At 34.6% G+C, this 13,686-nt stretch overlaps 1 pseudogene; it reads left to right on the top strand.

Moving 5' to 3' along the window:
* The first annotated feature begins 4,495 nt into the window (after positions 1 to 4,495).
* On the top strand, positions 4,496 to 10,289 carry LOC120118337 (annotated as a pseudogene).
* Positions 10,290 to 13,686: the final 3,397 nt, after the last annotated feature.

Below are 13,686 nucleotides of genomic sequence, written 5' to 3'. Positions count from 1 at the left end.
CAACTGAAATGAAAAGTAAAAAAAATATACCTCTTTTTATTTCTTGTTTCGAAGTGCTTCGAATGCTTTTACAGCGCTTGAGTTTTGTGTGATTTTTTGTGCTTAATCCTCGTGTGTAAAATTGTGTAATGTTGTGTGTGGATCTCGTGTCTCCTGTAAAAACAGTGCCTATTTCGTGTCTCTCCCCCCTACATCGTTTGATTACATCTCATTTATAGGGCTTCGAATACCCTATTTTTAGGTGTTTAAATCCTAACAAAACACTAACACTTGTGCTTGTTTTCTTGTTGGACTGTTCTGAGGAAACCGGTTTGGAGCTCGGGTTGCTGGAGGGCCGGATCGTGCGGCTGTGGAAGTCTCGATCACGAGTGATGAGTCTTTGCGGCGCTGGGATGTTGCTAGGGTTTCCAAAAACAATAGCGTACTGATGTGGGTTGAGTGTTTCATTTGCTGGGCCACGGGTTATTGACTGCTGGGCCTTATCCCTGATTTGTTGGTCTTGGACCTGTACAACAAATAAATAATATATATATATATATATATAATCAGTATAATGTGTAAAATATATATGACAGAAATGACGTGTCTACAGGGTTCTTAAAACTGATTTGTGAGACTTGTTAAAAACCTCACTAATCTTATTTAAAAAGTATCCGCTAAAGGGAAAAAGGAACTACACAGACTTCTTACATATAAAAGCGTAACCCCTATTGGTTATCAAGCTTTAGCATTGGGCTTCTAGCGAATCTGGCTGGTTGCTACCCAAATAGACTTGAAGGATTGGCTTCTAGGGTTGACTATTGAGCCAAAGTTAGAGATTATTTGCTAATTAGGGTTTCTTTGAAGATTAACTGTGACGACGACGACGACACTTCTTGCTGGAGTAAGATGCAGGCGACATCACAAAAGAAAAAAGTAAAAATAAAGAGCAAAGGAGGAAAAACAAGAAAGAAAGAAAGAAATTACATTTGCCAAAGGAAACTTATTCGACAACGATGTTGCAACGATGACAAGGCGTGAAGCATTCCGTTTTCACTAAACAAAAGGAAGATGGGGCTTAATCATAGCATCATAAGACATTATAATGTATCAAGAACACCTAGGCGAGCATTTTCGCATCAAAATTTAGCCAATATGAGTGTATGAAATGACAACATACGACTGACGGGATTTTGTCAAAAATCATCAAAGAAAATGAGAGAACATACCAAACGACAAAATAGTATATGGATGGAAAGACATAATGTTAAAAATACCTTAATGTTTGATTAAATTGTCATTTTGGTCATTTTGGTCATTTTTTAAAGCATTTTGGTTGCAATGTTTCATTTTGATGTAAAAAAGTATTACTATAGATGAAAATCATTAGTTAACAAATGGTTAACACTCCAAAATAGAGATTTTTTATCCTAAAATAAAACATTGAGGACTAAAATGCTCTAAAAAAGAATAAGAGTCAAAATTGTATCAAATATTAGGAGTTTTTTTGCCCTAAAATAAAATATTGAGGGTTAAAATGATCATTATAATAAATGTTGGGGACTAATTTTGATATTGTGCCAAATGGGAAAAAGCCCAAATTTAAGCTAAAATTAGGTTTGTGTATTAGGGGTTTCCCTTAACCCCAACCACATCTTAAAACCAATCTGGAGCCTTTTCGTTTCAAGTTGTTGTACTAGCTCAATGGCAGACCTCACCCAATTGGGAATGTCTAAGGTATGATGGTCTTAATATATTACTAAGGAAAGACGTTATCAGAAATGTTAATATTTTTTAACATTTTTTGTAAAACACATCTAAAATATTATTTTTTCTACCGAAAATGTTAATATTGGACACTACCTAAATAACATTTCCAGTAAAGAGATATCTAAAATATTATTTTTTTTCTACCGAAAATATTAATATTGGGCGCTATTTAAAGTATTATTTTTTTCTACTAAAAATTAGGTAGAGAAATTAACATTTCCTGTAAAACATGTTTTAGGTAATACTTTTCCGAAAATTTTAAAAATTATTAACATTTTCGATAGAACTTTTCCTTAACCGTATATTAAGTTGTCGTAAAACAGAACTACCCATTTGAGCTTTGCAGGAGGCAACTTCAACATTACATCCTTTGTTTTATTTTTACCCATATGGGGAATTTATAGAAAACACATTTGCAAAATCTTAAAAGTTCTGAAAAAAGACTCTAATATTTCACTTAATATCAATATAATCCTTAATTCCAAAAAATATTTCAGTCATGCCTCTAGATTTATTTTTTATTCAATTTAGTCAGATTTAATTCAATTAAATCCTTTAAAACTTGCATTTCTTCCAATTTAATCATCATAATTTGAATTTCAATAAAACAATTGTAAATTTATTCTCAAAACTTGTAATCCTAGAATTCATTGTTTTGAAAACCGGACCGGACCGGTCGGTTCAACCAGGAACCGCTTCCTGGTCCGGTCCATTATATCTCGATTGAACCGGTGCTAGTGAATCGCTTTGAACCGTTTGAACCGGCTTTAAACCATTCGAATAGGATCGGACCGTGAACCGGTTCAACCTAATTTTTTTATTTTTTATTTAATTTTTTTAATAATTATGATGTCGTCCGGTTCTTACAACCGGTTTAACCGGTTGAACCAGTGAACCGATAGCACAATCGGTTCGCTGACCAGTCCGATTCTGAAAACCATGCTAGAATTGGAGTGCGACAATTTAAGTTAATCATACTTTATGTCAACCAATTAAATAACAATTAGTATAACTAACATTCAATGCAATCAAAAAGCTTAATTGGGTATTATCTTTTTAAATAAGAGTCTAATTATTCTACGATCTTTTTATCAAACTAATTAATCTATAATTGTAATTGAAAGCTTATATTTTTATACAATTAGGAGACAGAGAGATTTTTAGCATTTTATTTAAGATAATGCAAAATAATATAAAAGCCCTAGGGAACATTCTGGGTATATATAAAGCGTACACCCTAGTCTCTCACGCATGCTCCAGCAACTCCAACTTGTTCGTGTTAGTAAACAAACCCTACCATTTGTTTTACTTGTACCAACATTGGATTGGATTGCAGTTGAAATGCCTCGTCATAACTATTATTTACATAATTAAATTTAAAAATAATTATGACTTTATTTTTTAAAATTTGAATTTTGGTTTAATTTGAAATTTGGATTCGCCTTCGACCTTTGGGTTAAGTAAGTCGAATACTTAAAAATGTCTCTTAAAACAATATTAAAGAAAAATATTTTAGGACAAAAAATGGATAAGAAAACATTAAATAACATTTTTATTAAAAAACAATACATACCCTATCTCATTCGATAAGAACATATATATTGCTATTTAATATGCATAATGTATTTTGCAAATATATACATATATGAGCCCTGTCATACAAAAATATTGAGCCATACATACATACATACAGACATACATATACACATACATACACACATACATACATACATCAACAGAAAAAAAGGATCAGAATGAAACAGAATATGAAAAGACAATAAACTCAGAATAGTGATCAAATTGCATTAAGATTAAAAGTAGGTGAAGCCATACAGGAAATAACCCAAAAGACAACAAAGAGGTGCCCAAACCCAAGCTAAAACGGATGGAGCTTTAAGGGGCGTTTGGATGAATGGAATCCACATTCCCCCATTTGGTTTGGCCGGGAATGTCATTCTCGATAATATTTTATTATCAATAGTGGATTTTTTGGGGTATATTACCGGGAATGTCATTACCTCAATTCCCTTAGGTATTGTAACATTACCGGTATTTTGGACTAAAATGCCCTTAAATTTTTATTTTTTTTCAAAAATATCCTTCTTCTGTCATGGAATAATAAAAATTATACGAAGGTTAAATTACAAATTTATCCTTAAATTATTTTAGATTTACAAAAAAGTCTATAATTAAAATTTTATATGAAGTTCAGGGGTTAAAATAAAATTTTACCCTTTCATTAAACCTTTTTTATATTTTTAATTTTGTAAAAAAATTATATAAATATTATGAATTTAATTTTTTAAAGAAAAATATATAAATATTTTACAACTTGTAATATTATACAAATATATAATAAGGACAATTTGGTCAAATATACATTCCAATAATCTTTTATTCATTTAATCAAACACGGTAATCTTACATTCCTGCTAAACCAACCAAACACAAAATACAACATTCCCAGTAATCCTATTCCCTGATAATCTTTTATTCCCACTGATAATCTTACATTTCGTGAATCAAACGCACTAAGGGTTTTAATAAAACCTTGTTTTAGGTTTAACCTAAAACTAAAACATTTTAATCTCCCTCTTTTTTTTTTCCACACACAGCCGTTTCTCCACTTTAAACCCCCCAGCTCTTTTTCACTTTCCGTAATTGTTATTAATATTGTAATCATTCATTCTTCTTTGCCGTCTCGGCTTCCTTCACAAGGGCAAGGCGGAATCAAAGCCCGCATAGGATGTTAAGTTGTTCAGTCCGCACATTGCGGAGGCTGAAGTTTTGTTGTAATAACTTACCGTTTTTGTCGCCGTCTTCATCGTTTTTATTGGCAAAAGGTTACTGTTTCAGTAAACCCAGAGTTGTTCCTTCATTTTGCAACATTGGCATTAAGTTTCGTAGCTTTTATGTTTGGGAGCGACAGAGTAGTCTTCGGCAATGGCGAAAACGCTCATTGTATACCGAAACCGATGCGTTTTCGGCAATAGAGTTGGCTCTTGATTCGGTAGTCAAGATCTTCACTGTTAGCAGCAGCCCTAACTATCTGCTTCCATGGCAGAATAAGTCACAGCGCGAAACCATGGGCTCAGGTCCTTTTATTTTGGATATATAAAATGATAATAACAACGGCAATCATTGTCCATTTTCTGATTTGAGCTTTGATTTAACTGTTTAATTGCTTCTTTTAACTGTAGGATTTGTTATTCCGGGAAAAAAGATTCTCACAAATGCTCATGTTGTGGCTGATCATACATTTGTTCTTGTGGCTCCCCTACCAAATATAGAGCTCAGGTCCAAGCTGTGGGTCATGAATGTGACTTAGCCATCCTTGTTGTTGAAAGTCCCGAGTTTTGGGAGGGTATGAATTTCTTGGAGCTTGGAGACATCCCATTTCTGCAAGAAGCTGTTGTTGTTGTTGGATATCCTCAAGGTGATCAAATCCACCCTATTTGATTTCATTTCTCTTCTTTTCGTTTTCCTTGTTTGAGTTGTGTGAAGCTACAATGGCTCTTTCCATTTCTCTAAAAGAACCATCTAATTGTTAGACCTTCATTGCAAGTCCTGATATGGCATTGCTCTAATATGAAGTTTCTCTAAATGAGCCATCTAATTGTTTGACCTTCATTGCACGTACTTATATCGCATTCCTCTAATCTGAAGTTTCACTCAATTAAATCCCTTTTGTGCTACAAGGAAAGACCTTTTTTAAAAAAGAAATTGTCAATAAGGTGTTAGGCTTTGAAGGTTTCCTTGTGGGAAAATATTGAGATTTTGAACTTTAATTTAAGAAGGGAGTTCTTATTTTAGTGTTTCCATGTCATACTGCCTTTTCCTGGATGCAGGAGGTGACAACATCTCCATTACTAAAGGGGTTGTTTCTAGAGTTGAGCCTACACAGTATGTACATGGTGCTACCCAGCTGATGGCTATACAGATAGATGCAGCTATAAACCCCGGGAACAGTGGGGGACCTGCAATTATGGGAAACAAAGTTGCTGGTGTAGCTTTCCAAAACCTTTCAGGTGCTGAGAATATTGGGTGAGTTTTGAGTTTGTTTTCTTCGTAAGCATCATTTTGGTTTTAGTTTACCTGTTCTTGATCATTAGTTTTTACGGTGATAAAAATATTTTATCATTTAGGGTTTCTACAATTTGTCAATGGCTTTGGTTGGGGTTTTTGGTACATGTATTCTCTTTAGTGTTGCCCCATTTCCCGTCAAATAGCATTGATAGCTATTGTGAATATAATCCCTTATTGATCCCGATATAATACAAAACAATGTAGAATTCTTCCTGTGTAGTTTATAATTTGAATCGGTGCCTGCTTGTTTTTTTACTCCTATGTTATATGATTCTTACTCACTATAAAAAAAATCAGTACCCCTGAATGCACCATGCATACTAGATCTTAACTGTGGATGACCCAAACACCGGCAGAAAAGTAAATAAAAGAATATCGGAAAAAGAATGCATCTTTCACCTTTTTTTCTTAAATAAAACGTTTAAGGTTTATTAAATGCTAGACCATATTAATTGGAAGGAAGCTTTTAATGGACATTCTGTTAAGAACAGTGCCTTGAGAATCAAAGACTACGTTATGATGTTTCAGTAAGGAAAATGATATTCTCTAGAATTGTGTTATTTAGCTTATATTATCTGAAACTGGAATAACTTGCATACAGATATCTTCAAAGCTGAGTCATACATTCTGGACTAAACATTATTGAAACTTAAACAACATTTTGTTAGTTCAAAAGTGTTTAATGGATTATTCTATCTGCCCAAGTATTGTTTCAATCAATTTTCCCCTCCTTAATGCAGCTATATAATTCCTGTTCCTGTAATAAAGCATTTTATAGCTGGCCTAGAGGAAAGTGGAAAATATGTGGGATTCTGCTCTATGGGTCTCTCATGTCAACCTACAGAAAATGTTCAGCTTCGTAACCACTTCAAAATGCAACCTCATATGACAGGTGTACTTGTGAGCAAAATTAATCCTTTGTCTAACGCGTGCGGAGTCCTAAAAAAGGATGATATCATCCTTGAATTTGATGGCGTGCCAATAGCAAATGATGGAACTGGTACTTAATTTATACTTTTTACTCAATAATTTTTCAGAACTTCAAATAAGATTCAACATTTTGCCAATTATTAATTTTGGAAGCTTGGCAATTGCATTTTCTTAATAAAATAATCTCCTCCCCCATCTAAGATAACATTCAGACCTTTTTTCTCACCAGTGCTTATTTTCGTTCTGGTAACATGGCTACATTTATCCTCTGTTTCTTTAAATAAGAGACCTACCATTGTCACAATCAGGTGCAAGTTTTGGTTTCTTGAAAGTGAGATGCTTGAGGATAGAATTTCTCTTTATGTTTCTCTCTTGGATAATATACTGGCTTGTTGGTATGCATAATTTTATTATATGAACTTAATTTGGAGTGGAATAAACCTGCATTGCATTTCCTTTCCGGAACAGGGAGCGGATAACATTTGATCATTTGGTCTCTATGAAGAAGCCCAATGAAACTGCGCTTGTTAAAGTATTGAGAAATGGTGAAGAGCATGCATTCACTGTCACCCTTCGACCTGTGAGTATTATTTAAAGGTCCATTAAATTTAGCAATATCTACTGTATGCATAAACCTAGTGAAATTGGGTTAATGAAAATCTTCAAGGAATCATGAAAAACACAAGTGCATCATTTATGTCACATATAATGATTTATTAAATTTGATTATATTGTGTGGTTCTTCTAGATACCATCTGTGCCTTATTTCCATTTTTCTCTTTATTCTCAAATTGAATAAAAGAATGACATCCCCCTTAAATGCCTTTAATACTTCTGTTAAAAGAAAGGAAATAGATTAATTGGTGGAGCAGACTTCGATAGTGAAGAAGAGAAAATTTGTACTTGTAATCTATTTTTTATGATTTAAACAGATAATTTAATTTTGGAATTAACATGTGTTGTGTTCACCAGCATGGCAAATATCTGTGGGGATTTGCCAGTAAAGATGGCAGCTGAAGTTTTTAGAAATAACTATGATGAACTAAGAGGTTCATGTATCAACCAAGACATGTTTATGTAGGAATTCAAATAATTCTATGAGTTAATTTTAGAACGGATAGTATTATTATACTCCCTTAGTTCAAGCATTAGATTTGCTTTGGGTGTGATATTCAAAACTTGGCTATTAAAATGAGGCATTGTTTTTTTAATAATAGAATCCAATAAAGAAGAATAGATAAAGATGAGGATATATTAGAAGAAACCATTGATGAATAAAAAATCATATTGAAATTTGTTTTAAAGAGATCTTAATTTTCAAATTCCCTATAATCAGCCATCACTATTGAAGTTATTGGATCAATATTTGTCCGGAAACATATACTATAGCTGTTAATTGAGTCCTAATTAGAAGCTAACTGAAGTGAAACACTTTAGCATATTCTCTTCTTCAATGAAATGAAGAATACTCATCTAATTCCCACCATAACCGTGGAAGGAAGTTTTTGCTATCAGTCAAGGTAAAATAGATAATTGTCTGTCATCTCTGATCAACGTTAAGAAGAGATCTTAATGTTCCTCTATATGACTTTGTTATGCTGTCGCATGCTGCCTGTGACACCTCCCTGCAGAACCCCAGTTCAAAAGTAAGGGGAAAAAGGACGGATATTTGTGTGGCATAATTTGTCTTCTCCTTAGTACACATAAAGCTGAAACTTTTAATACATATCCAAATGAACGAAGGATTAAACAGCAGCTGATGAACCATGTATAGGAATAAGGTGTCAGTATCCATCACCTGAGGTGAATGCTTAAATGTATTCTGATTCTTATGCCAAAGAAAGTTTCTTTTCAGCACAGGCTTTTGATCATTCAACTTTATGATGCTTGTATATTCTTGCAGCCTTCTGACTACCTTTGGTTTATTTTCCCTGCACAAAATCTTTGAAGTACTTCTATTGCTTCAAGTGGTCGTATTACAGATATTTACTGGCTGCATTAATTGATAATGATGATTAATAATAATAACTGTTAACATTAGTGCATTGTTTGGTTGGTGGTGATATTAACCTTGATTTTGAACCGCTGATTATTAGTTTTTTTTTATCTTACAGTTGCAGCCGCTGGTTCCAGTTCATCAATTTGATAAACTTCCTAGTTATTACATTTTTGCTGGTCTGGTTTTTGTCCCACTAACCCAGCCGTACCTGCATGAGTATGGAGAAGACTGGTATAATACTTCTCCCCGTCGGCTCTGCGAACGTGCTATAAGGGAGCTGCCTAAAAAGGCTGGGGAACAACTTGTAATCTCGTCTCAGGTTCGAACTATAAGTCTTTTCTGTAATTAAAACTTTTTAGTTGTTCAATTCCAGTTACAAGAAAGACTGCAAACTTTGTGTCCTAGATAATTGTCGCAGTTTTTTCTGATAAACATTAGCTGAGTTTTGAAATTTTGGAATACTTTTTTCTTTAAGGTTCTCTCTCCCACACCCAAAAGGATGGAGGAATTTAATTTATTCATTAGGGTTAAAGGGACATTTTATGTAAAACTAGTACAACTTTAAATTCCACTAGTGGGGTAGAATGTTGTTGTATGCCCTTAAATTAATTGATGAATTTTTAAAACTTAACCTCATCATGGCTTGTATCTATCTTGTATCCTCTCATGATCAACATAATCCAGGGTTTAAATACTAAAAGATTTTCTGTGCATTCACCTTCATGACAAGCTGTTATGTTGTTCAGGTTTTGATGGATGATATCAATGCAGGCTACGAGCGTCTTGCTGAATTACAGGTACTCTATTATTTAATTTTATTTGGATCATCATTGTTTCGTAGGGCTGTTTTCTGCATCCAACAAATCGAACAACTAGCTGGCGGCTGTCCTGCTCTTGAATTCTTTTGTGGGGTTGGGTTTTGATGGGGTGGGGTGGGGGCTAAGAAAGCAATTTATGTAGTGCCCAGTTGGCCTTTAGCAATCCTCAATTCTTTCAGCTAGAGGAGCACCATATGAATGTTGCCATGCATCAAATGTTACCGGTTTCATGTAGAGGATTAACTAGGTTGCAGTTTTTCAAAACTCAGGGTATGAATCGATTAAATTTGCATTTATGTGATTTTGACTCGTCTGAAGATTGGCCCAGTTTTTTGATAAACATTAGCTAATTTGTAGTGTCTGATTGTCGATATAATTCAGCATTCATCGTATATGGTGTATGCATGGTTATTTGTTTACTGAGGGAAAAGTGAACTGTGGTGGACAGGTCAAGAAAGTGAATGGAACCGAAATAGAAAACTTAAAGCACTTGTGCCTACTTGTGGAAAATTGTAGCACGCAGAGCTTGAGGATTGATTTGGATGATGATAGGGTAGTTGCATTAAACTATGAATCTGCCAGAATTGCTACTTCCCGGATTCTTGAACGTCATCGGATACCATATCAGATGTCCGCCGACCTTGTAAGTGAACAGAACAATTCATTAATCGAATCAGCCAGTTAGAGACCTAGTCTTAACTTGATGATTGGACGATCGTCAAACTGAGTTGCTTGCATTTAGTTTTGATTCTATAATCATTTGTTGTCGCTCCGTTTATGTTTAAGAATTTAGCTGTAAAACAGTACAGGTCTACTTAATTTCAATACTTGGTTGCTATTTTCTGGTTGTTATTGCTTCAATAGACGGATTGTTTTTTATTTATTTTATCATTGGGGTTGTTTATTAAGCTACAAAAGATTATGAATAAGATTTTAAAGCTGGTTATTTATATTCATGAAAATCGGTTATGACCTATGAATCGATTCAAACTTATTTAATAAATTGTTTGAAGTTTGCATCTTGTTTGATTATATAATAAAATGATCCAATATAATAAAATGATTAATCTGAACTTGAAATCCCATTCATGAAACTAAATATGATGTTTCAGCAACAACTAAAAACACAACTGATCTAAACTAAGTAGTAATTCTTTGGGCAGGAACACTATTGATCTAGACAGCATAAATCAAATCATTAGGTCTCCAAATACCACCCGAGGGAAGTTCAATCCAAGCCATTTTACGGTTCGATCTCCGAACACATTTCCGATATGATCCCCTAAGGCGACGACCGGAGATGCGAGGCCATAAAGTCTTACCAAGGGACGCAAGTGCAACTCACAACAAGTGAATATGATATTTGTTGATCGGTTGTTTCTGCCATCGCTGGAGCACAGAAAGACGTGCAGCCAATAAACAACGCAATCTCGTTCAAACTGCTTTCATAAACCCAACGCATCATTGAAAAATCAAGCCTAAGGAGCTTGAGAGTTTCACTTGAACTCGCCAGGAGAAGATCTGCATCAGATGCTATGAGTTTAGCATTCCCAAAAGAGAATCCTGGCAATGTGTGATCAACTAGAATAGTCCACTCTTCAAGTTCGACATTAAAGGCACCCAATTGACCTTGTGAGAAAACACCATCGGCAAATGTAGAATCAACTGCACAATTACCGTCCTCGAAACCATTACGAACCTTGAAACTCTTCCATGAAGAATCACCTATAGAACATAGGTTGACAAAGATTCTACTCCATCCTGTATGCAGAAGAAAAACGACACATTTCGGGGAGGCTGCATTCAAGGAAAACGTCACCACCTCAAAGATGTGAGATTTCCCGAATTCGGGCAGTTTAATTACCTCGGTTGTAAACGGAGAATACAGAAACAACGAAGTTGCTTCTTCGAAAAGTATCCACCCGTGTGATGAAGTACAGGGTCTTGCTTTAATGAAAACCTTGAACTCATTCGCTCTCACCGATTCTTCCGTGATGTACTCTCGAGAAAGAGGGTCATGTAGCCGACACTCGCTCTTTACCTTACCCTTGCTGGCTTGAGTCGAGTGGAACTTTGCCAATGCCCAGGGGATCTGTTTACGAATGAAGGGTATATGACAATTAGGAAAAGACCAGGCCTTGCGAACTGCTCGTATCCTAATTCGATCCACCCAATGCAAATGACTGATTATATGTTCGATGATGTCGCAAGGGAGATCCGACCAATTGGGGCCATGAGTGTCTAGTTTCCACCTCTTTTAACTCGGCTTTTCCTCACTTGTTCCAGTAGTAGTCATCTCTTCATTGGAGATGGATGCCTTGGATGTTGAGGTAGTAGTAGTTTTCTAAGGATTTTCAAGCAAATACAACAGGATTACAAGGAAGAGGAGAATTTGTGTACCACCTGGGTTTAAGTGCTGCTCTTTGATTCATGGGGCAATCAGCTAGAGCTTGTAAATGGTAATATTATAAAATTTCAATGTGGACACATTTAGTAAAATGAACAGCTAACCTAAAAAAATTCGGATTCCAAGGTGGACACTTGCCCACCCTGAGTTGTACATACATCCGCCAATAGATCACACAGATAACGCCAAAAAGGTCAACAACAAATACCCTTATGTCCCTACGGCCAACATCATTAAGACCGATCAATGGAACTCTATGTCAATTATTTATTTTATGCATTTAAGCCTTCATTTTTAGCCTACTAGTCTCATAACAACATTTCATAATTTTACACTTATAAGAACATTTTAGTAATTTGATCCATACATGACACTTCAATCGTTTTCACGTGTCATTAATCATTCTACGCTCAAATCTCATTTAAAATAAGATCCATGATCAATTTTTATTTATAGTATCGATATTTTCACCTGGATATCGATACCCAAATTCTTCTAATATAGTTGGATGAAATGATACATCCTCAACGGTAAAAAAATGCACCATTTCATCACACTAAACAAAAAGTGTCGCATATTGAAGTCAGGGATTCATTCAAGAAATAATAATTGCGATGTTTTCCCAAAAATAACCCATTAAATGTATGTAATGCTTCAATGACTAAGTCTGGGACCAAGCCATATTAAGACATGCCCTTGAAAAAAGGAGAAAAATATTGTACCTCTATCAACCATCCTATGCGTGTTATCTCCACCCCTGCACCTCAAAGCCTCCAGAGATATATCGTTTTCATAGGTAGGATCAGTGGCGAATCCAGAAATATTTTTCAAGGTGTGCGCATATGTATTAATAACAAAAAAAAATTCGTATAGAGTGGACACAAATAAAATTTCAGTGTGGACACCTTTAGTAAAATGAACAACTAACATAAAGAAATTTGGATTCCAAGGTGGGCACTTATCCACCCTGAGTTGTACATACATCCGCCACTTGGTAGGATCTCAGATGAGACCTCTGGAAGACATAGGAAAAACGTCTTCGGTAGAAGCATCTCAATTATATAACATCCATCAAGAAGTCATCACCTATTCTTAATTATATAACATCCACCAAGAAGTCATGACCTATTGACGTGACCTCTAATAGCTCACGTAACCTACCAGAGTTAAATATATCATCATCTGACCATATTCACCTGGCCTGTCAGCCTACGAGTGGTTATAATAATCTTATGTCCAACACCAACTCCAAGAGTCACTATAAAACCTCTCAACAAAGATCAAAAGAAGGGACAAAACCACCTCACTCTCACTCATTTCTTTTCAAACTACTTATAAACACAAAACACTTCAAAGCCATCTAACGACATATCTATCATGGACTCACACTACTCACCTAATCTAGAAGGGATGAATATCTCATATCCGCTACAACTCAAATGTTCTCCTTAACAAAGACATATATAAAATATTATAATTTGTATACTAAATATGGGATTTGAATAGGATTAAATGTATAATTATATCAATTTTATTAACAGTCACATCAACTCCCATCAAATATTAAAGCATACGACTTGATTAACATCACTTAAATAATTAAATATCTCATTGATAGAAATAAAAAAATCAATAATCATATCAAAAATTTTATAACTAATAATTTAATGGTTACTAATATAATTTGACTAAATTGG

Source organism: Hibiscus syriacus, unplaced genomic scaffold, assembly GCF_006381635.1.
Source record: "Hibiscus syriacus cultivar Baekdansim isolate YM2019G1 unplaced genomic scaffold, ASM638163v2 tig00110328_pilon, whole genome shotgun sequence".
Lineage (NCBI taxonomy): Eukaryota > Viridiplantae > Streptophyta > Magnoliopsida > Malvales > Malvaceae > Hibiscus > Hibiscus syriacus.
The sequence above is the reverse complement of the archived record's forward strand: the minus strand, read 5'-3'. Positions and strand labels throughout refer to the sequence as shown.